Source organism: Drosophila sechellia, chromosome 3R, assembly GCF_004382195.2.
Source record: "Drosophila sechellia strain sech25 chromosome 3R, ASM438219v1, whole genome shotgun sequence".
Lineage (NCBI taxonomy): Eukaryota > Metazoa > Arthropoda > Insecta > Diptera > Drosophilidae > Drosophila > Drosophila sechellia.
Genome location: NC_045952.1, coordinates 1,925,408 through 1,947,220, shown reverse-complemented (window position 1 = coordinate 1,947,220; position 21,813 = coordinate 1,925,408). Strand labels below are relative to the sequence as shown.

The window sequence follows — 21,813 nt, the reverse complement described above, 5'->3', positions numbered from 1 at the left end:
TATAATAAATCATGGAACAAGATTACAGAGAGAACGTTAAAAATTATTGAAGTTTTAAATGAAAGTTTTGTTCCTTCCTGAAAATATATTTAAGCGATAGTAACTTTAATTCTTTATTTGCGACGGTCTCCAATATAGACTTAAACCTTCATTTTCTGATCTCGCGACCAAGAAAACCTTGCTTTAATTTCCTTTCAGTCACACCAGTCTGTATTTCTATATTTACTTGTTTCCTTTAGTATGTACTTATTTTTAGATATAAATATTGTTATTAATTATTAAGTAAAGACTAATATGGAAAATATGAATTTCTAAAAACCTAAATACTGATTCGACTGATGTTTCTCCGGACGTAGGGTACTGAAGGGGCCACTAGAGCTATGCTCTTAAGGAAAGTGGTCTTAGGTAGGGTAGGGCAATACGCGAACACGATTCCACCTGTGCTTCGCAGGCGAAAAAATTATCAAACTTTCCTACCATTCTAGAACTGTCCGCTTCCGAAAGTATTAATTTGCTTCCTCCGATTTTGTATTCTAGCTCCTTCATTTTGTTGTTGTTGCAAGCACGCTCAATTTCTTGATCTTATTCATTATTGTCTGTAACGAAAGAGATCTGTACAAGCAAGACCACCACACCCAAAGCCCTGAGCTAGAGCCGGCCTCTAAAGCGTGCAAGTTATCCAACCCATGAACATAGCTCCCTTCCACAGTTTATAAACAAATTTAAATTCTCAAATCTCGTCGGCATTTCCTTTGTCTTTGTTTTTGTCATTGCCCTTGCCAGCACTCAGCTACCCGCTAACATAAGCAACCCAAACTTAACGTAAACACAGCTTCCGCTTGGAGACCAAATCACGGCCGACTTATTGCGTATCAATCAAAAACTGCATCGATCAGCATAATTGAATTTCACAATGCAGTGGAAAATTTCCAGCATAAAGCTTTTATCGAAAGTTCGGTAATTTTCCGAAAGAAAAGCTTCTGGCCGAGGTTGATTGGATCAGGACTTAGAATTTGAAGATCAGTCTGAAAGAGTCGGGAGTCTGAATCGGGACGAGATCGTCAACAGCTCGAAGCTAAATATAAGCTACCAATAAAGTGTCTCGTAATAGTATAAGTGAAAAAGTTTATCACCAAATAAATGTTAAATAATAAAAAATAAAATTTATTTTTTTAAATAAATAAAGAGTAACAATTTTAATTGGCGCCCAACGTGGGGCGGCGTATTCAAAAGTTCTGTTGAGCTATTGAGCTTTTTCAATAGCTGTTGAGAATAATAAAAAACCGAAAAAGTTTGTTTTTACTACGACAGTTTTATTTTGCGAAATAGCGATAGCGACAATAAGTAAGTAACTCTTTTCCGAAGCACGACGAATTTGCAACTGGCGGGCAGGCAGCCGAAATGCAGCGCCCAAGCTTAGCGTAGGTAGCTAACAACAACAAAGGAATGAGCGCCGCACAGATAAATGCGTGCGAGAGCAGCGGTTTGCACTATGGGCATGCTACTGCTAATTTGGCTTAAATATTAACAAGTTTGACATTAGTCTACTGCCCAATTTTGGCGGCTGCATGACCCAACATCCTCCCCCCGTTGGAAGCTTGTGTTCCAACAGAGTCCTCAAGGGGAAGCAGACACAGCTTGTTCACTGCCCGTCTTATTACTCCAGACGCGGTCCTCAATTCTGCAACTCGAGCGACGCCGTCTCTGCCAGGAATTAACTGCATGACTCTCGCCAAAGGCCATCTCATTGGGGGTAGATTCTCGTCCTTAACAAGAACGACGTTGTCCACGGCTACGCCAGGCTTTGGGGTGCGCCACTTGGAACGCTGCTGGAGCAACGTCAAGTACTCTTCCTTCCATCGCGACCAAAATATTTGCTGAAGAAAGGAGATGCGCTGCCAAGAGTCAAGCCGATTATAGTTTAGGCCCGTTATATCTGGCTCGTCAAACGATGAAGGCGGACCACCATTGAGAAAATGCGCCGGAGTGAGGACATCTAGATCGGCAGGGTTCTCTGAAATGGGAACTAAAGGTCTGGAGTTAATAACTGCCGAGATGTGGCACACCAGCGTCCTCAGCTCGTCGAAGGTCAGAGCCGCCGTACCCACAGCGCGGTAGAAATGATGTTTGGCCGTTTTCACCGCTGCCTCCCAAAGTCCACCGAAATGGGGCGACCGTGGAGGGATGAACCGCCAGTCAATCGTCTCCGAAAGGCAAAAATTCTGAACGGAGCCTTGATGCTCGCTGCTGAGAAATAACCTTCGAAGCTCCAGAAGTTCATTTTTGGCGCCGACAAAGTTGGTGGCGTTGTCTGACCAAATTTGCTTCGGCTTCCGCCGGGTGCATATGAACCTCTTGAGTCCGCACAGAAACGCAGCTGTCGAGAGATCCTTGATCAGCTCCAGGTGCACTGCCTTGGTTGCAAAGCATATAAACACGCAGACGTAGCATTTAACAGCGGGCTTGTTGCGACTATCCGACTTGTGAAAGAAGGGTCCACAGAAGTCTATACCAGTCACCTCAAAAGCATGAGATCCTTCCAAGCGCTCCTTGGGAAGGTCCGCCATTATGTGCTCTATCAGCCGCGGCTTACTCCGGAAACATCTGATGCACCTGTTCACGGCCTTGGTAACCGTCTTCCTCCCCCCAATAGGCCAATATTGGGATCGAATTGCACCCAGAAGAGCCCGAGGTCCGGCATGAAGATTGCTTTCATGGTAATGCGAGATAATTGCTAGAGTCACCGGATGGGACCTTGGAAGGATTTTCGGGTGGCGGCCATCAAAGTCCAACGACGAATTCCGAAGGCGACCGCCTACTCTAAGAAGTCCAAATTGATCCAGGAACGGCGAGAGCGATGATATGGGACTAGACGAGGAAACTCTTCCCAGCGTTTTTAGGGACAGCAGGTCCTCCCATAAATTCGCGCGCTGCACCAACCGCAGCATCATATGAGTACCCTCTTGAAGGTGTGCGACGGTGAGCCCAGGATGACGAATTCCATTACAAAATTTGTAAATGTATGCAAATACTCGTTGCAGTGAGGGGAAAGAATTTGCGAATTTGGAGCTAGCAATTACATCCACGTACGGCGACTTTACGATGAACACACTTCGACGAAGCTCAAGCACCGGTTTGTCAGGACAAACAGCTGTTGGCCAATCTCTTTCAGGCTCCGTAAGATAGGCGGGTCCATGCGACCAGAGTGACGATTCGCTAAGCTCAGACGGCAGGGATCCTCTGGATAAGATGTCAGCCGGATTTAACGCTGTTGGAACATACCGCCAAGCCGTGACATCTGTCAGCTCCTGAATGGCAGCAACCCTATTTGCCACAAATATGTTGAACCTGGCGGGCTCATCTCGGATCCAGGAAAGTGCCACCGTCGAGTCGCACCAACAATAGTAGCGTCCTTTAAATACTTTCAAGCCAACTATTTCCCTCATGATTTTAGCCAGAAGATCCGCACCACAAAGCTCCAGCTTTGGTACTGTTATGGTCTTCAACGGAGCTATGCGCGACTTCGAACAAAGCAAATGGCTAAAACTTTGATTCCCTTTAGAAACCACATAAACGCAGGCTCCATAGGCATCAATGCTTGCATCACAAAACCCATGCACCTCAAGATCAGACTCTGCGCTAAACACAAACCGAGGGAAACTAACATGACTTATTATTTCAAAACTGCGACATATATCAAGCCATTTCGTGTTATGAGTTTCCGGGAGGCTTTCATCCCAGGACAGCTTTTCCTTGCAGAGCTGCTGCAAAAAGATTTTACACCTTGTAATTACCGGACCGACCAGGCCGAGAGGATCGTAAAATTTAGCGATCGCAGACAAAACAGAGCGCCTGCAGGGTCTCAGTGGCGACTGAAAGGCAGAGAACGAAAACAATAGCTGGTCGGAGGCGGGATCCCAAGCGAGACCTAAAGTTTTGGTGAAATCGCTACCATCTTCAAACTTCATGAATGACTCCTTGTCTTCGGCGGGCACACCCTCCAGCACAAGCGGAATGTTAGAGCACCATTTCCTTAGCTTGAGCTTGCCCTTCGCAAGAATGCCAGTCGTCTGTTGCATTATGCTGATAGCATCCTTTACCGTGCCTGAGCCGGAGATAAGATCATCCACGTAGAAATCACGCCGAAGGATTTCTGATCCAATGGGAAACGATGCCTGCTCATCGATTGACAACTGCTGCATAGCCCTTACGGACAAGAAGGAGGCTGGTTTGGTGCCGTAGGTAACTGTATCGAGTTTGTATACTTGAAGGTCATCGATCGGGGAGTCCCTCCATACAATGCACTGCAAATAGCTATCTTCTTGCGCGACCTTTACACATCGGTACATTTTACATATGTCTCCTGTAACGGCAACTGGGTGTGAGCGAAATCGAATCAGGATGTGAAATAGCTTGGGCTGGATGACCGGGCCAGCCATTAACACATCGTTAAGCGAGTAACCAGTGGAAGTGGCAGCTGATCCGTCAAAGACAACGCGAAGCTTGGTGGTAGTGCTATCCTCCTTCATGACGCAATGATGTGGCAAAAAATATCGGCACGAGCTGACCTCGGAGGCGGGCACAGGCGACATATGTCCCAGATCACGATACTCCTTCATGAACGCCGCATATTTAACCCTCAAGCCAGGGTGCTTTGTAAGCTTCCTTTCCAGCGACAAGAATCTCCGCAAAGCCTGAGGATAGGAATCTCCTAAAGAGTCCAAATGGAGTTTTAGCGGCAACCGTACCGAGTAATCGCCAGCTGGCAGTCGGGTGTAATTTTTAACAAAGTGGGCCTCGCAATCTAGGTCCTCCTTAGTGGCTTGAACTATTGGGCCGGGACAATTTTCTACATCCCAAAAGCGCTGCAGAAGTGAATCAAGTTCAACATCAATCCTGCTTTCCTTGCTGGCTGAAGAAGGAACGCGTGAAGCTATTAAGGCGCTACCGCAAGGGCGCGCGCAGCCTCCAGACACGACCCAGCCCAGACGAGTTTTTTGAAGCAGGGGCAGTCCTGGCAACAACTTTATCTGGCCTACGCACAGCAGCTCATAAAACAGGCTAGCTCCTATTAACAGGTCAACACGTTGAGCTTTATAAAAATCCGGGTCGGCGAGCTGCAGGTTTTCTGGAATCTTCCAGTCCCCAATGTCCACATTAAAACTTGGCTGGCGATCCGTGATATTGGGAGCGATAACTGCTGTTATGCTTGTTGAGAAATCCGAAGCGACAGACCGAATCGCAATTCCTACCGAGAATCCATCAGTCGCGAAATTGGAATCCCCGATTCCAGTGACGGAGCCGGACGACCTCGACCTTTTGAGTTGCAGTTGATTTGCAAACCGAGAGGTGACCAAGTGCAGTTGAGAGCCAGAATCTAACAAGGCCCTGCAGGGAACGAACAGTCCCGACCGATTCTGCACTAGAACGGTTGCAGTGGCTAGCAGCACAAGGTCACTACCGAGATCCTGGGCAATTAGAGTAGAAGAAGTCGAAAGCGGGGCAGAAGTCTCAGTGTGGGAGCTTGAAGACACCGGAACATGTGGCTGCGAGGAAGGCGGATCATCCAGATGGAGCAGCGTATGATGCCTGATTCCACAGGTGCGGCAGCGGCTCGAGCTGCATTGCCGTAGCTGATGACCTGTCCTTAGGCAATTTAGGCAAAGTGCTAGTCTCTTTGCCTCGCGCAGCCGATCTACTGGCGCTAAGTCTCTAAATTGCGAGCAATAATATATGGCATGCTCTGCACTATGGCAAAGCATGCAACCAAGAGAATTTTGGGTGGTAGCAACTAGCGTCGAGCGATTTCTGGCCACCTGAACGCCTGGCGCATAGGTTGCCATGGCGCAATCCACGGCCTCCAAAGTCCTACATCGCTGCTCCAGGAATGCAGCCATCGATTCCCACGACGGAATAAGGTTGGCAAAGACCGGATCCTCCAGGCGCTCCTCCCACTTAGCTTGGCTCGCCGCATCCAGCTTTTGCAGCAGCACTTGCACTATGATGCAGCCAGCGATTTGCTCAGTGGTGCCCAAACCCTTCAACGCACGAATGTGAGCGTTAAACTTGTCCGACAATTCCCGAAGCGATGCCACTGACCCATTCCGTACTACCTTTAAGCCCAGAATCTCGGTAATGTGCGCCTGAAAAACGAGACGCCGGTTATCAAACCTTTTTTGAAGCAACTCTAAAGCCGCTTCGTAATTGCTGTTTGAAATCTCCAATGATCGGATAGTTTCCAGCGCTGAATCCCTCAAACATGACCGCAGATGTTGAAATTTCTCAATGTTGGAGAGGTCCGGATGGCTGTCGATTATGCTCGTGAACACGGAATAAAAATCCGCCCAGTTTGCGTAGCCTCCGCCAAACGTTGGCAGCTGCACAGGAGGCAACGGCATCGGCCTCGGCCGCGGCTGCGTTTGAGGACCACTACACTGGTGGGGCACAACACCTTCCGCAAGCGTTGAGTGCGGCGCGAAATGCACATTGCGTTTGGCTATTTCCGCGCGCACACTAGCCTTGAATTCAACGATGAATTCATCGAAAGACTCGCTCATTTCACTGCCAATTTCGTCGAAGTCCAATTCCTCCAGTTCTGTATGCAGAACATTGAAGGCACTTTGCAGCTCATCAATATGCTCCAACCTCACCGTGAGAGTGGATTCGTCGTATCCGCTTAGCGTCTCATTAGACAGCGACGTTTGTAGCCTCTGCAACCTGCTGAACAGCGCATTGGCTTTGCGCTTCAAAAAGGTCACCCTGTTTTTTTCACCTTCAGCGGGCATCGCAACAAATCGCTTTTGATTCGGTTCAGCGGGAAGATGAGCACAAAATAGAGGCCGAAAATGCAAGCGGGGTCAATGCACGTAGCTATATGTAGCAATGTTTGTATATACGCAATGCTAGCTCGCTTAAGCACAGCCACTATCACCGAAATCTCCACTAACTTGTCCAACCGATTGCGCTTTAATGTATTTATATTTATTTATAAACGCGATAAGTGCATAAATTAATGTATGCAAATTAACACTGATCACGTCGGGGTCACCAAATGTTGAGCTATTGAGCTTTTTCAATAGCTGTTGAGAATAATAAAAAACCGAAAAAGTTTGTTTTTACTACGACAGTTTTATTTTGCGAAATAGCGATAGCGACAATAAGTAAGTAACTCTTTTCCGAAGCACGACGAATTTGCAACTGGCGGGCAGGCAGCCGAAATGCAGCGCCCAAGCTTAGCGTAGGTAGCTAACAACAACAAAGGAATGAGCGCCGCACAGATAAATGCGTGCGAGAGCAGCGGTTTGCACTATGGGCATGCTACTGCTAATTTGGCTTAAATATTAACAAGTTTGACATTAGTCTACTGCCCAATTTTGGCGGCTGCATGACCCAACAAGTTCTAAATAAATATTAACGATAATAAGTTAAAAATAAAACGGAACTCGCGCCGCCAACAATCCATATTTTTAGTGGAAAAATTAAAACATCCACAACAATACAACGACACCTAACTAATGTGAAAGTGATCGTGAAAAAACTTAATTGGAAATCAATAAATGCAATAATCCAATTAAGAATTTAACATAAAAAGGTGGACTGAATACTTAATACAAATTACAAGATCATAATAATAATAAACATAACATAAACATAACATAATAATAAAAATTCAGAACTCAACACGAACCCAAAGAAATTCAAACAAATTTAAAAAAAAGGCTATATAAAAAATTGAAGGAAGACCCCAATAAATTATAATCAAGACGACCCAATCGAAGGAAGACTCCAACAAAAAATTATTAGGACCAACCAATTGAAGGAAGACCTTGTGCTTGTGCAGTTACGTAGCTGGTGACCTCTGGCAAAACAATTCAGACATTGCTGCTTCTTTTTTATATAGCCGGAGCGCGAGTCAACAGACATTTGAAGAAAACGCGGGCACAATCTTACCGGATGGTTCTCCTTATAAGATAAGTCACACCCTTTCTGTTTGGTGCTGACCTTTGTCTCGAAGGATTGAAGCCTTTTTGGAACTGCCTGAGTCGGTTTCATATCTTCGATGTCTTCCAATGTCCGATACCTTTCGCTCAGGAAGGCATTCATTTCATCCCAAGCTGGGATCTCGGATTTGGCAGTTAGCGACTGTTCCCATAAGGACAGGGTCTGCTTGGGCAGTTTGCTCGCGCAAAGGAAAACCAAGATACAATCCCAGTTTTCTGTGGATACCTGGGAATGCGCTAGTGCTGTTAAACACCCCTGAATCGTGGATTGTAGCTCTTTTAGAGCATGACCAGATTCTTGCGAAATTGAACTCAAGTTAAAAAGAAACTTGAGCTGGCTGTTGACTAAAAGTCGCTTGTTTTGGAACCGATCTCGCAGCGCCTCCCACGCCGAAGCAAAACCATCCTTCGTGAGAGGAGATTTCGCCACGATGGCTTTTGCTTCGCCACTTGTTTTCGTAAGGAGATGGAATAGCTTCTCGACCGGAGTCAACCTGAGGTTGTTTACGTAAATTGCCGTGAATAGGTCCCGGAAAGTGGGCCATCGGAGGTAGTCGCCATCGAAGACTTCCGTGTCGCATAGAGGTAAGCGGCAGCCGGACGAAATTAGCGGCTGAGAGGGTGCTTGCGCGACTTGAGGCGTTGCTCTGTCGATTGTTTCGCCAATTTGTGCTGCACATGACTCGTATACTGAGTAGCAGTAGTCATATTTGGCCTGGAGAATAGGCACTGTGTCGAGGGATCCTTCTTGGGCCATTAGGTCAGAGCATGTTTCGTACTCTCTTTCCACTTTGTCCCATAAGGCTCGCACGTGTTGCAGACGGACTTGTAACGTGTGTAGGGACGGAGAGGCTTGATCAGGAGTGTTGATCTTCGCTTCGAAAAGGCTTACGCGATCGCTGACGGCGATGAATTTATGCAACGCTGCGTTTGCGGGCGTTGGCTGCTCAGAGGATGCCATTTTCTTTGTGGTAGAGCGTGTGACGCGGAGGAAATCAGTCCCGACAGCGGAGAGACTCTCGGATTTTCTCAATAGAGAAGACTCACTAGACGCTCGCGTCACTGGTCGGGAACTGACCAACCTAGGAGTTGTCTTCGAACTGGTCGATGGCAAAACCTTTGCTTTCGGAGTGGGAGTCGCGGTTTTGACCCTGGGACTAACGGACTTGGGTGCTGGCTTACCGCGAGTGGATAGCGGAGATTGCGGGTTGAACTTTTGTTCTTTTCCAGGTGCGGGTGTCTTTTTCTTATCTCCCTCTAGGGGCATGCTCAGCTATGCCCTAGGAGAAGGAAGTCAAGAAGGCCTGCACGCTGCAAAAAAAAATGTGGAATTAAAAAAGAACCAGACACAGAGGGCACCCAAATCTGGATGGACAAAGGATCCCGTCGGACTTCGGGAGAAAGTTGCAATTGGGATCTGGAGATTGGAGCACGAAAGAAAAAAAAATCCAAATCTTTGTGAAATAAGGCCCAATAGATCTTCAATCAACTGGAAAAAAGCTTAAATGAAGCACAATATAGCTAAAATTCAGTGTGAAAAAAATAGTTAGGAGGATTCACAAAAAAAAAACAGCTAGAGTGAAGTCCACAAGAAGATATAGCTATATTGGAGTCTAGAAAAACAATAGCTCAAATTTATAAAAAAAACTATGAATTGCAATTTCTGGAAAAATAGCTACCAGCTAGAGTCTGGATAATAGCCAAGGATTTATTAAAAATCGCTACCGACTGGAAATCCCGAAAAAAAATAGCTAATATAAAGAAAATAGCTAGCTAATAGCTAGCTATAGCGAGAAAATTCAAGTTTAAATTTATAAAAAAATAGCTACCGGATTTGGGACCACAACGAAAAAAAATCACGACAATTTTATTATTTTAATTTAGGAACCAGAAATAGGAGCCAGAAATAGCTTGTAAAAAATTATTATTTGGCTTAAATAATTATTAAATAATCGGTTCAGTTTTTTTTTTTTTTTTAAATTTTGTCGTCGGACTTATTTATTTTATTTTATGTTTCGATTCTAGGGTATTCTCTCGTCGCTATGCGCCGGTTTTTTGTCAGGGCAATAAAGAACAAAGAGGAGACGAAAGAACTTGCACTTGGCAAGTCTATGTAAGTCGCGACTGTGTGTATGTGTGTATGTATGTATGTATTATTTGGAGTTTAATAGGGGACTTGCCATATGTATTTATGTATGGAGAAACATATCTATGTCATGTAATCTCGGAAGAAAAAAGTCAGGTTTTATTTTATTCTGTATGTCGAGATTTGTGTTTTATTTTGAGCCAAGAGATAAAATTTGTTCTCAGTTCGGATTCGATATTATTTATTATTTTTTTAGTAATATATTTTATTTGTGTATTAACTTGGTTAAATCTATGGAGTGATTCTTATATATGTATGTAGATGAGAATTTCATTGGAATATATATATGTCAATGGATATGTATGGATATGTATATTTGATTTAATTTAGTTGAATTTGTGGTTTGTATATTTCATTGAGGCAAAAAACAGCAGTTTAGCAGCGGACGATAATAGTGAATTTTGGACAGTGTATATATATATGTATATGCGCTTGGATACCAGCGGATCACCGTGAGACGAATGAGGGGGCCGGTATTGGCAAAGTGCTTGTTTATGCACTTAAAAAAAAAAAGAAGTAATCACGGTGGCTGGGCGCATGTACTTATATATTTTCACTTTTCACTTGATACGGATGGACGGAAAGAATGAAAGCCGTTGGAAAAACGAAAATGGCGACCACGGACGGAACAGGATTTAAAGCCGTACTTATCCACAGCGGAGTGGTGAATACCTTGCGGGAAGGGAGGAGAGCGAGAGGAGAGAAGGAGAGCGCGAGCAGCGGTGCTTGCGAGCCGTGGAGGAGCTGTGAGTACAAGCATTGGCCGCTTACTCTGCCGCTCAACTGTTTACGCCCTTCTGGCGTGAACACTTGGCATCTTTTACGCATCCGCATCACTGCCCGGGTACCACGGTTCGACGGAGACGCCACCGGCGGGCAGAAGGAGAGAAGGACCAGCCGCAGCAGCAGGACTGCAACCGCCCTAAACCGGGAGCCTAGGAGGATTGTTTAAATAAATAGCCAAAAGGCAACGACTCCGAAAGTGCCCGGGATATACAGTGCCCAAATGGAAGTTACATTTATAGCGCGATTGGTAGTCCAAAATGGACATAAAGAAAATTAAAAACTATAGTGAGTTTAAGTTGATCTAAATTCTGAATTTATGCGGTAAAACGCTAAATATCTGAGCTAACCTGTACTTGGATGTATTAATTCCCGAACCGCCATCTTGAACACAGAGAGAGAAAAAGTTAAAATTTTTTTTTTGTAATTTAAGTTTAACCATAAGAATATAAGAATATGTACTCGAGTAGGAGACTCAGACATGCCTTTTTCTGAAATTTTTTCGGATTTAAATTGAATTCTCATTAGTGATTAAAATTTTTATATAGTGTGTGAGCTAACCTAAGCCAGTTAAATCTTTTTAAGAAGAGTTCATTTTCGGAGAGTGCTCGTTTAAATTTTCGAGTAAGGATTTTTTTTAAAGTTTTATCGCAGTGGTTGTGGAAAATACCACACTTTCGTTTCAGCTCATCTGCGCCGGGAGATCGATCTTTCGCCGAGGAGTGAAAAGTTGAGTGAGTCTCATTTATAAAACTTTACTTTTTATTGGAAATATTCGGCAGTAAACCGATAAAATTTTTCTAGAGGTCATCATATATTGTATACATACTGCTAATAAACAAGTAATAATAATGGAGTGGCGAGAACAGGCGAAAAACTAACCGAATTTACTCGCGGCTCACTCTCAAACGAAATTAATTTTTCTTGTCGTTTTGTTGTCTACAAAAAAAAAAAAAAAAAAAAAAAAAAATATAATAAATCATGGAACAAGATTACAGAGAGAACGTTAAAAATTATTGAAGTTTTAAATGAAAGTTTTGTTCCTTCCTGAAAATATATTTAAGCGATAGTAACTTTAATTCTTTATTTGCGACGGTCTCCAATATAGACTTAAACCTTCATTTTCTGATCTCGCGACCAAGAAAACCTTGCTTTAATTTCCTTTCAGTCACACCAGTCTGTATTTCTATATTTACTTGTTTCCTTTAGTATGTACTTATTTTTAGATATAAATATTGTTATTAATTATTAAGTAAAGACTAATATGGAAAATATGAATTTCTAAAAACCTAAATACTGATTCGACTGATGTTTCTCCGGACGTAGGGTACTGAAGGGGCCACTAGAGCTATGCTCTTAAGGAAAGTGGTCTTAGGTAGGGTAGGGCAATACGCGAACACGATTCCACCTGTGCTTCGCAGGCGAAAAAATTATCAAACTTTCCTACCATTCTAGAACTGTCCGCTTCCGAAAGTATTAATTTGCTTCCTCCGATTTTGTATTCTAGCTCCTTCATTTTGTTGTTGTTGCAAGCACGCTCAATTTCTTGATCTTATTCATTATTGTCTGTAACGAAAGAGATCTGTACAAGCAAGACCACCACACCCAAAGCCCTGAGCTAGAGCCGGCCTCTAAAGCGTGCAAGTTATCCAACCCATGAACATAGCTCCCTTCCACAGTTTATAAACAAATTTCAATTCTCAAATCTCGTCGGCATTTCCTTTGTCTTTGTTTTTGTCATTGCCCTTGCCAGCACTCAGCTACCCGCTAACATAAGCAACCCAAACTTAACGTAAACACAGCTTCCGCTTGGAGACCAAATCACGGCCGACTTATTGCGTATCAATCAAAAACTGCATCGATCAGCATAATTGAATTTCACAATGCAGTGGAAAATTTCCAGCATAAAGCTTTTATCGAAAGTTCGGTAATTTTCCGAAAGAAAAGCTTCTGGCCGAGGTTGATTGGATCAGGACTTAGAATTTGAAGATCAGTCTGAAAGAGTCGGGAGTCTGAATCGGGACGAGATCGTCAACAGCTCGAAGCTAAATATAAGCTACCAATAAAGTGTCTCGTAATAGTATAAGTGAAAAAGTTTATCACCAAATAAATGTTAAATAATAAAAAATAAAATTTATTTTTTTAAATAAATAAAGAGTAACAATTTTAATTGGCGCCCAACGTGGGGCGGCGTATTCAAAAGTTCTAAATAAATATTAACGATAATAAGTTAAAAATAAAACGGAACTCGCGCCGCCAACAATCCATATTTTTAGTGGAAAAATTAAAACATCCACAACAATACAACGACACCTAACTAATGTGAAAGTGATCGTGAAAAAACTTAATTGGAAATCAATAAATGCAATAATCCAATTAAGAATTTAACATAAAAAGGTGGACTGAATACTTAATACAAATTACAAGATCATAATAATAATAAACATAACATAAACATAACATAATAATAAAAATTCAGAACTCAACACGAACCCAAAGAAATTCAAACAAATTTAAAAAAAAGGCTATATAAAAAATTGAAGGAAGACCCCAATAAATTATAATCAAGACGACCCAATCGAAGGAAGACTCCAACAAAAAATTATTAAGACCAACCAATTGAAGGAAGACCCCTACCCTCCACCAACTACGCTGAAGGAAGAACTCCCACGGAAAGTATCGTGAGCAGATAGAAACAACACTAAGTCTTTAAATAAAATTCAAAAAAATTAAGATTAAGACACAGAGAATACTACATTAAAATTAAATATTACAGTATCAATTTAATTGAAACAATCTGGAAGATTTGATAAATAGTTTTGATAATTTAAATTTAACAATGGCAACCGTAGGTTCAGTATCAACCCTTTCTGCGGGCGGGATATCCAGCGCCAGCAATCTGACAGTGGAATTAATAAACAGATTAATAAATGTACAGTTGAGTGAAGTAACCAGAAAACTTGAAGGGTTAGAAGAGCAGTTAACCGCTAACAAAAATGAGGTAGAAGACTATAAGATCCAAACAATTGACCGAACCATAAAATGCGAAACTACATTAGAGGTAATTAAATCCTTACCAAAGTTCACAGGTGAAATAACCCAATATGTAGGCTGGAGAGAAGCGGCGGAAACCGCAATGAGTCTATATAAAATTGAAAGTGAACAATATTTTATCGCTTTAACAATTTTACGTAATAAAATCATGGGAGCAGCACACGATGCTCTAACCAACCATGGTACCGTTTTAAACTTTCAAGCAATTCTTTCTAGATTGGATTTTATCTATAACGATAAAAGACCAATCCATATACTCGAATCAGAATTAAGCATCTTAAGACAGGGACGCATGACCATTACCGAATTCTACAACGAAGTAAATAAGAAAATGACGTTACTTATAAATAAAACTATAATGACTTATGGAAAGGACAGCCTTATAACCAAGGAAACAAATAAAACAATTAGGAGCAACGCTCTAAGAATTTTTATTTCTGGATTAAACGGTTCAATCTCAGAAACACTCTTCTCTCTTAACCCACCAGACTTGCCAAACGCTTTGGCAAAGTGTCAGGAATTAGAGTCTAACAACTTTAGAGCTCAATTTGCAAATAGGTATAATGGATTTAGGAGTGAAAACAAAAATCAAGGAAACAACCTTAGATTTGCTTCTAGACAGATTAATAATACACCAAATAGGGCAAATAATAATTGGTCGCAAAACGGGTACTTCGGAGCGAATAACAATTGGAATTTTAATAATAATTCCAAAGTTCAACCACCACAACTTCGGAGCGAATAACAATTGGAATTTTAATAATAATTCCAAAGTTCAACCACCACCAGAACCTATGGAAGTAGACGGCTCCATAAGGGTTCAAAATCGTCCGTTTAAAAATTATAATCATCCAAGGAATAATACCAACCAGTGGAATTATAATAATAACCGACACAATTTTAATAATAATTTCCAAAGAAATAATTATAATCAATACCCAGCGCAAAAACATAACACAAGCGCAGGACATGTAAATCAGTCCGAAACACACCCCCCGATAAAACGGGAATCAACGGGAACAGTCAACCAGCCAGCTCAAAAAACAATGAGAATAAATAATATCAACGAGAGCCATTTTTTAGATCAGCACCTTACAGAGGAATGCCTCATATAACATGGGTGGACAGAAAAACTAAAAGACAATTCAAAATATTAATAGACACAGGAGCCACCGCGTGCTATATAAAAAAGGGTATTTATGAGAATAAAAGGGAATTATCAATACACAAAAGAGTATCTACAGTTCATGGATATTCAATCATAAAATATTATCATTTGATAAATATATTTGGGGAACAACATTTATTCTATGAAATTGAGGGTTTAGAATCTGATCTATTAATTGGATTCAATTTGTTAAGAAAGATTGGAGCTAAACTAGATATCGAGAAAGGAATCATGGAGTATAAGGGAAATAAAGAGAAACTCCAATATTTTGACGAGGATAAAAACGATTTGTGTTTAATTGAGGTAAAAAATATTCTTCCATTAAAAGAATATATAATTAAAAAATATTTAGATGAGCAAAAGATTTATAAAACCGAAACGGTAAATGCTGAAGGCAGTTTATATAGCTTGGGATCAATGAATCCTGAGCACGCCAGCGTAGATTTATCCGCTAATAAACAATATATCAGTTTGGGATTTGAAAATCCTGAGCACGCCAGCGTAGATTTATCCGCTAATAAACAATATATCAGTTTGGGATTGAAAAATCCTGAACAAGCCGACGATGTTAATTCCGTCAGTCTTAAATCAAATAGCTTGGAATCCACAAATACCGAGCACGCAGTCGTTGAGTTTTCCGAAAAAGAAAAAATTCATAACCTAAATATAATTTCAAATCAAATAAAAGAATTTGAAAATAAAGTTATGAATAAAATTGAAAAGGAGCATTCTAAAATAAATACGCAAATTCCTTTTCGTACCGATATTCGAGGAGAAATAAATACAGTCAATGACAGAGCAATATATAGCAAACAATATCCTTATGCCATGTCGGTCTCAGATTTCGTTAATAATGAAATCGATAGAATGCTAAAAGAACAAATTATAAGACCAAGTAGGAGCCCCTACAATTCACCAGTCTTAGTAGTGCCCAAAAAAGGTCAAAACGAAGATGGATCTCCAAAACATCGATTAGTTATTGACTATAAAAAATTAAATGAAAGTACAATACCTGACAGATACCCGATGCAAGATCCGTCTGTAATATTATCTAACTTAGGGAAGTCAAAATATTTCTCAACAATTGATCTGGAATCAGGATTCCACCAAATTTTAATGAAAAATTCAGATATTGAAAAAACAGCTTTCTCTATAAATAACGGAAAATTTGAGTTCTTACGTATGCCATTTGGGTTAACAAACGCCCCTAGAATATTTCAAAGAGCAATGGATGACATATTGAGAGAACAAGTCGGAAAAACTTGTCATGTTTATATGGATGATATAATAATCTTTTCTAATACAATTGAACAACATTACACAGATTTAATTCAAATAATAAATATTTTACAACAAGCAAATATGAAAATTTCTCTAGAAAAATCTAAATTCTTTAAATTAGAAACAGCATTTCTAGGTTATATAGTATCTCACAATGTAATTAAAACAGATCCTGAGAAAATCTCCACAATTATGAAGTATCCGATTCCACAAAACATTAGAGAACTTCGAAGTTTTCTAGGCCTCACCGGCTATTACCGTAAATTTGTCCGAAATTATGCAAAAATTGCCAAACCTTTAACCAAATACCTAGGAGGAGATAATGGAAAAATTTCTAGGAGAATGTCCACAAAAATTACAGTACAGTTAGACGACCCAGCTGTTAAAGCTTTTAAAGAACTTAAAGATAATTTAATAGCACAAGTGGAATTAGTTCAACCAGATTATACCAAAAAATTCACTTTAACAACAGACGCATCAGATGTAGCTATCGGAGCAGTTTTATCACAGGATAATAAACCAATTACTTTCATATCCAAAACTTTAAATAAAACCGAACAACTTTATGCCACAAATAAAAAAGAATTGTTGGCAATAGTTTGGGCTCTTAAAAATCTCAGGAATTACTTATATGGTGTAATTGGTATAGAAATACAAACAGACCATCAATCTTTATCTTTCACAATCTCAGATAAAAACCCGAACGTAGAAATGAAAAGATGGTACTCCTTTATAGAAAGTTTCACCCCGAAAATAATATATAAACCCGGAACAACTAATGTCGTAGCCGACGCATTATCTCGAATAAAAATAAATAATATTACTAACAGCGACTTAGAACAATCAAACTCAGATCAAAATACACAGCATTCTGCCGAAAGTAGTTTTGAAAATGTAATACAAGAGACCCGAAAACCGTTAAATCAGTTTCAACAACAACTGTTATTAACAAAGGGGAGGTATACAATACATGAGTCATTGAATGTTTTTGATAAGACAAGACATATAATTGAATATGATACGCCAGAAAACTTAATAGAAATATTAAGGGAATATCTAAAACCAAACATAACGGTAGGAATTCATTGCACTTTAGAAGATCTTTATCATATCCAATTACCATTAAAAAATAACTTTACCAATAAATTTCTTTATACTAAAATATTTCTACAAGACGTGGAAAATAATGAAGATAAGGCTATCATAATAGAAGAAACACATAGTCGTGCTCACAGAGGACTAGACGAAAATTATAAACAAATCAATAGATTATTTTATTGGCCAAATTTATATATCAAATTAATGGAATATATAAAAAATTGTACAATTTGCAACGAAAATAAATACAACCGGCATCCTATTAAAATCCCTATTGGGGAAGCTCCTATTCCAACTAAAGAAGGAGAGAATTTACACATCGACATTTATTACGCGCAAAGTCTTATTTTCTTAACCTGTATTGACGCATATTCAAAATTCCTGGTTGTAAAAGAAATTCAAAATAAACTAAACATCGAGAATAAAGTAATGGAATTACTCCAACAGTTTCCTCACGCCAAAGTAATTATGACTGATAATGAACCGAGCTTCACCTCTGCTCAATTTAAATCTTTTGCACAAAGATGTGGTTTAACTCTACATTTCGCCGACCCCAGACACAGTACCTCGAACGGACAAGTAGAAAGGGCACATTCAACATTAACAGAATTAGCTCGCTGTATAAAGGAAGAATTTAATCTCACTGACTATTCTGAAATAATTATTAGAGCCGCAAAAGAATTCAATCAAAGCATTCATTCCACAACAAACCAAAAACCTTTTGATATTCTATATAATAAAGTTGATCACGAAAATACTTCAAGAATTCTAAAGAACACACAAGAAAAAATGTTAGTAACACACAATGAAGGTCGTAAAGAAAAAGAATATCACGTAGGTCAAGTTGTTTATGAGAAGAAACACGGAGAAAGAAATAAGCTAAAAACTAGATACAAAAAACAGGTTGTTAAGGAAAACTTACCTAACAAAGTTATAATCAATAACAGAAACAGGACTATTCACAAAGACAACATTAAGTTTTAACAAATACCATATTTTTTTATTAAATTACAGAAAATGCATTTCGTATTACTTTTAATAACATTCGCAATGATAACCACTTCAGAAATAATTGATTACTCCAATCACGAATTCTTCCTGTTCAAGGACAAAAAGGATGTTCTTACCTATGAATCATATGCTGACTTATTCCACGTAACTAACTTAAGTTTTTATAAAGAAATAATCAATCTAGAATCAGGATATGTAAGAAAAGATAAAAATATACGGACACAATGGGAAATAACTTACGAAATACAGATAATAGAATTAATTTTGTCACAACTGATACCAACTAGATCTAAAAGGGGAATAAATGAGTTAGGTACTGTTTGGAAATGGTTAGCTGGAACTCCGGATCACGATGATTTCATTAAAATACAGAATAAAATAAATGATTTAATTGAAAACAATAACCAACAATTTATTATTAATTCCAAATTGTTTAAAGAGATAAAATCACTTTCCGATCATTTTAAAAACATTTTTATCGATCAAGAATTGCCATTAAGAAAACATCGTTTACGTTTATTAACATTTGACTTACAAAACATTATTGATACTATCACACTGGCCAAAATTGATTTATTCAACACAAAAATTTTAAATAATGAAGACATTTTTATGAAATATCTAATTTTAAGAACGAACTTTTCAACAACTATTGTATTATAAGTAAAGATAAGACTTGTTTTACCCGCTTACTAAATGGAGAAAAATCAATTTGCACAAAAATTCTAGAAAAAAATAAGAATATAGATATCATTCAAGAAGGTGCCATTCTAATAAATGGAAATAATATTGTGAATGATTCTCATTTAAACGGGTCATATTTAATAACATTTAACAGCACAACTACAATAAATAATATTTCATACACCAATTCAGAAAACAAAATACTTGAGTACATAACTACCAACCACTTTAAAAACTTAGAAATATCAGAATATATAAAATCCAACAATTCAGAACTTTCTCTTGACAACATTAATATTTTAAACCCATTTATTGAAATTTACAATTGGAAAATTTCAATTTCATTTATATTATTAATTTTAATCATTTTGTATTTCATTACTATATTAATAATAAAATTCAGATATTATATATTTGTAACCAAACAAAAACGGCCAGAACCAGAAAAACCAAATAACGATGTAGAATTTTTAACAGAATTAAATGAGCGTTTGAACGAAATTAATAATGAAGCGGGACGCGTCATTTTAGAAGGGGGAGAGTTATCCAACCCATGAACATAGCTCCCTTCCACAGTTTATAAACAAATTTCAATTCTGAAATCTCGTCAGCATTTCCTTTGTCTTTGTTTTTGTCATTGCCCTTGCCAGCACTCAGCTACCCGCTAACATAAGCAACCCAAACTTAACGTAAACACAGCTTCCGCTTGGAGACCAAAGCACGGCCGACTTATTGCGTATCAATCAAAAACTGCATCGATCAGCATAATTGAATTTCACAATGCAGTGGAAAATTTCCAGCATAAAGCTTTTATCGAAAGTTCGGTAATTTTCCGAAAGAAAAGCTTCTGGCCGAGGTTGATTGGATCAGGACTTAAAATTTGAAGATCAGTCTGAAAGAGTCGGGAGTCTGAATCGGGACGAGATCGTCAACAGCTCGAAGCTAAATATAAGCTACCAATAAAGTGTCTCGTAATAGTATAAGTGAAAAAGTTTATCACCAAATAAATGTTAAATAATAAAAAATAAAATTTATTTTTTTAAATAAATAAAGAGTAACAATTTTAATTTGCACCCGCAAGTACAGGTACTCTAGCCTTCCATCATTTTAATTCGTTACACGTTACATCTACGAGTAACTGGTATAACAAGAGAGAATGCTATATTCGAGTTCCCCGACTATCAGATACCCGTTACTCACCTAGTGTGAATGCGAACCAGAAATTTCATAATTTTTCTGGGATATCGGTAGATATTAGAGAATAAAATAACAAAAAGTTTAAAAATTGTTCAAAGGTGTGGGCATGACCGGGTTATTGAGCCAATTGTGACATTGATATCACCTGGTGATGATATCACTTTGATTCAAAGTGTGGGCGTGACCGGTTCGGCGGCTTTAGGGCTTTAGTGTGGGCGTGGCAAAAAGTTTGTTTGCAATCGATAGAAATTTAAAAGACCAATAAAAATATTAAAAAATTAAAAACATCATTCAAAAGTGTGGGTGCGGTTTGTGGGTGTTAGAGTGGGCGTGGCAACATGGGTCATAGTTCCTGTAATCTCGACGGGCAGACGGACATGGCTAGATCGACTCGGCTATTGATCCTGATCAAGAATATATATACTTTATATAGTCGAAAACGCTGCCATCTACGGGTATTATTAAAAAATATTACAACTTTTTTAAATAGTGTATGCAGTTTAGTTTTGGACGGCTTATGGGCGTTATAGTGGGCGTCGTTCACCTCTTGGTCCTGATCAAGAATATATATACTTCATATGGTCGGAAATGCTTCCTTCTTCCTATTGCATACTTTTGAACGAATCTATTATACCTTTATTCTCTACGGGTAAGGGGTCTAAATATCCGTCCGAGTTCTGGTCATGGAAAAATGGAGGAGACCGTATTTTAGAAGCGTAAAGCCCTTTCTATGGTATCCTACATACAATACATACATACAATACTACAATACCCTATTGAACTCGTTAACGATCTCGAAGTCAGACGACTGACTGACTGACTTCATTACGCGGACAAAGGCATAAGACACCTTCGTACGAGGGTAACAAGGTCACTAGCCCCGTTTACTGGGAGTCAAAGAACTAATAGACTTACCCTCAGCATTAGGGTGCAAATGTGCCAGAATTTCAGAGCAAAACACGCAACATACATGGAACTGACAAGACCATTTAGAAACCAAAATTTAAAGACTTTATCTGCTCCTCGCAGCTCTCTATTTATCAATAGACAACCACCAATTCAACCCACGACAAAATTCTCATAACTTCGGTTGCCAGCTTGCATAACCACAAAACCACTGGCTCGTCATGATCCTATGGTCCAGTGTCCAGACAAAACTGGTTACCTATATGAGCAGACCTCGTTTTATTCAAACGAGGTCCAATGACAGATGGGTTGAAGAGGCAAAGGAAAAAATGGAACTATAATTTAACGTGAACCGAAGTTTATATACCCTGCAGAATAAAAAAAAAAAATTACAGTAGCCCTTTAGAAAAATGCAAAACAAAAACAAAAACGTTTTATTTGCTTCAATGCAAACTATTATTTAATTTAAGACAGTATTAAAAATA

General features: G+C 39.3%; 1 long non-coding RNA gene across 1 annotated transcript; it reads left to right on the top strand.

Moving 5' to 3' along the window:
- Positions 1-10,880: 10,880 nt before the first annotated feature.
- On the top strand, positions 10,881-11,899 carry LOC116801659. Its single transcript, XR_004362152.1, has 2 exons — positions 10,881-11,663; positions 11,734-11,899. It is a non-coding gene; the product is annotated as an uncharacterized LOC116801659 (long non-coding RNA).
- Positions 11,900-21,813: the final 9,914 nt, after the last annotated feature.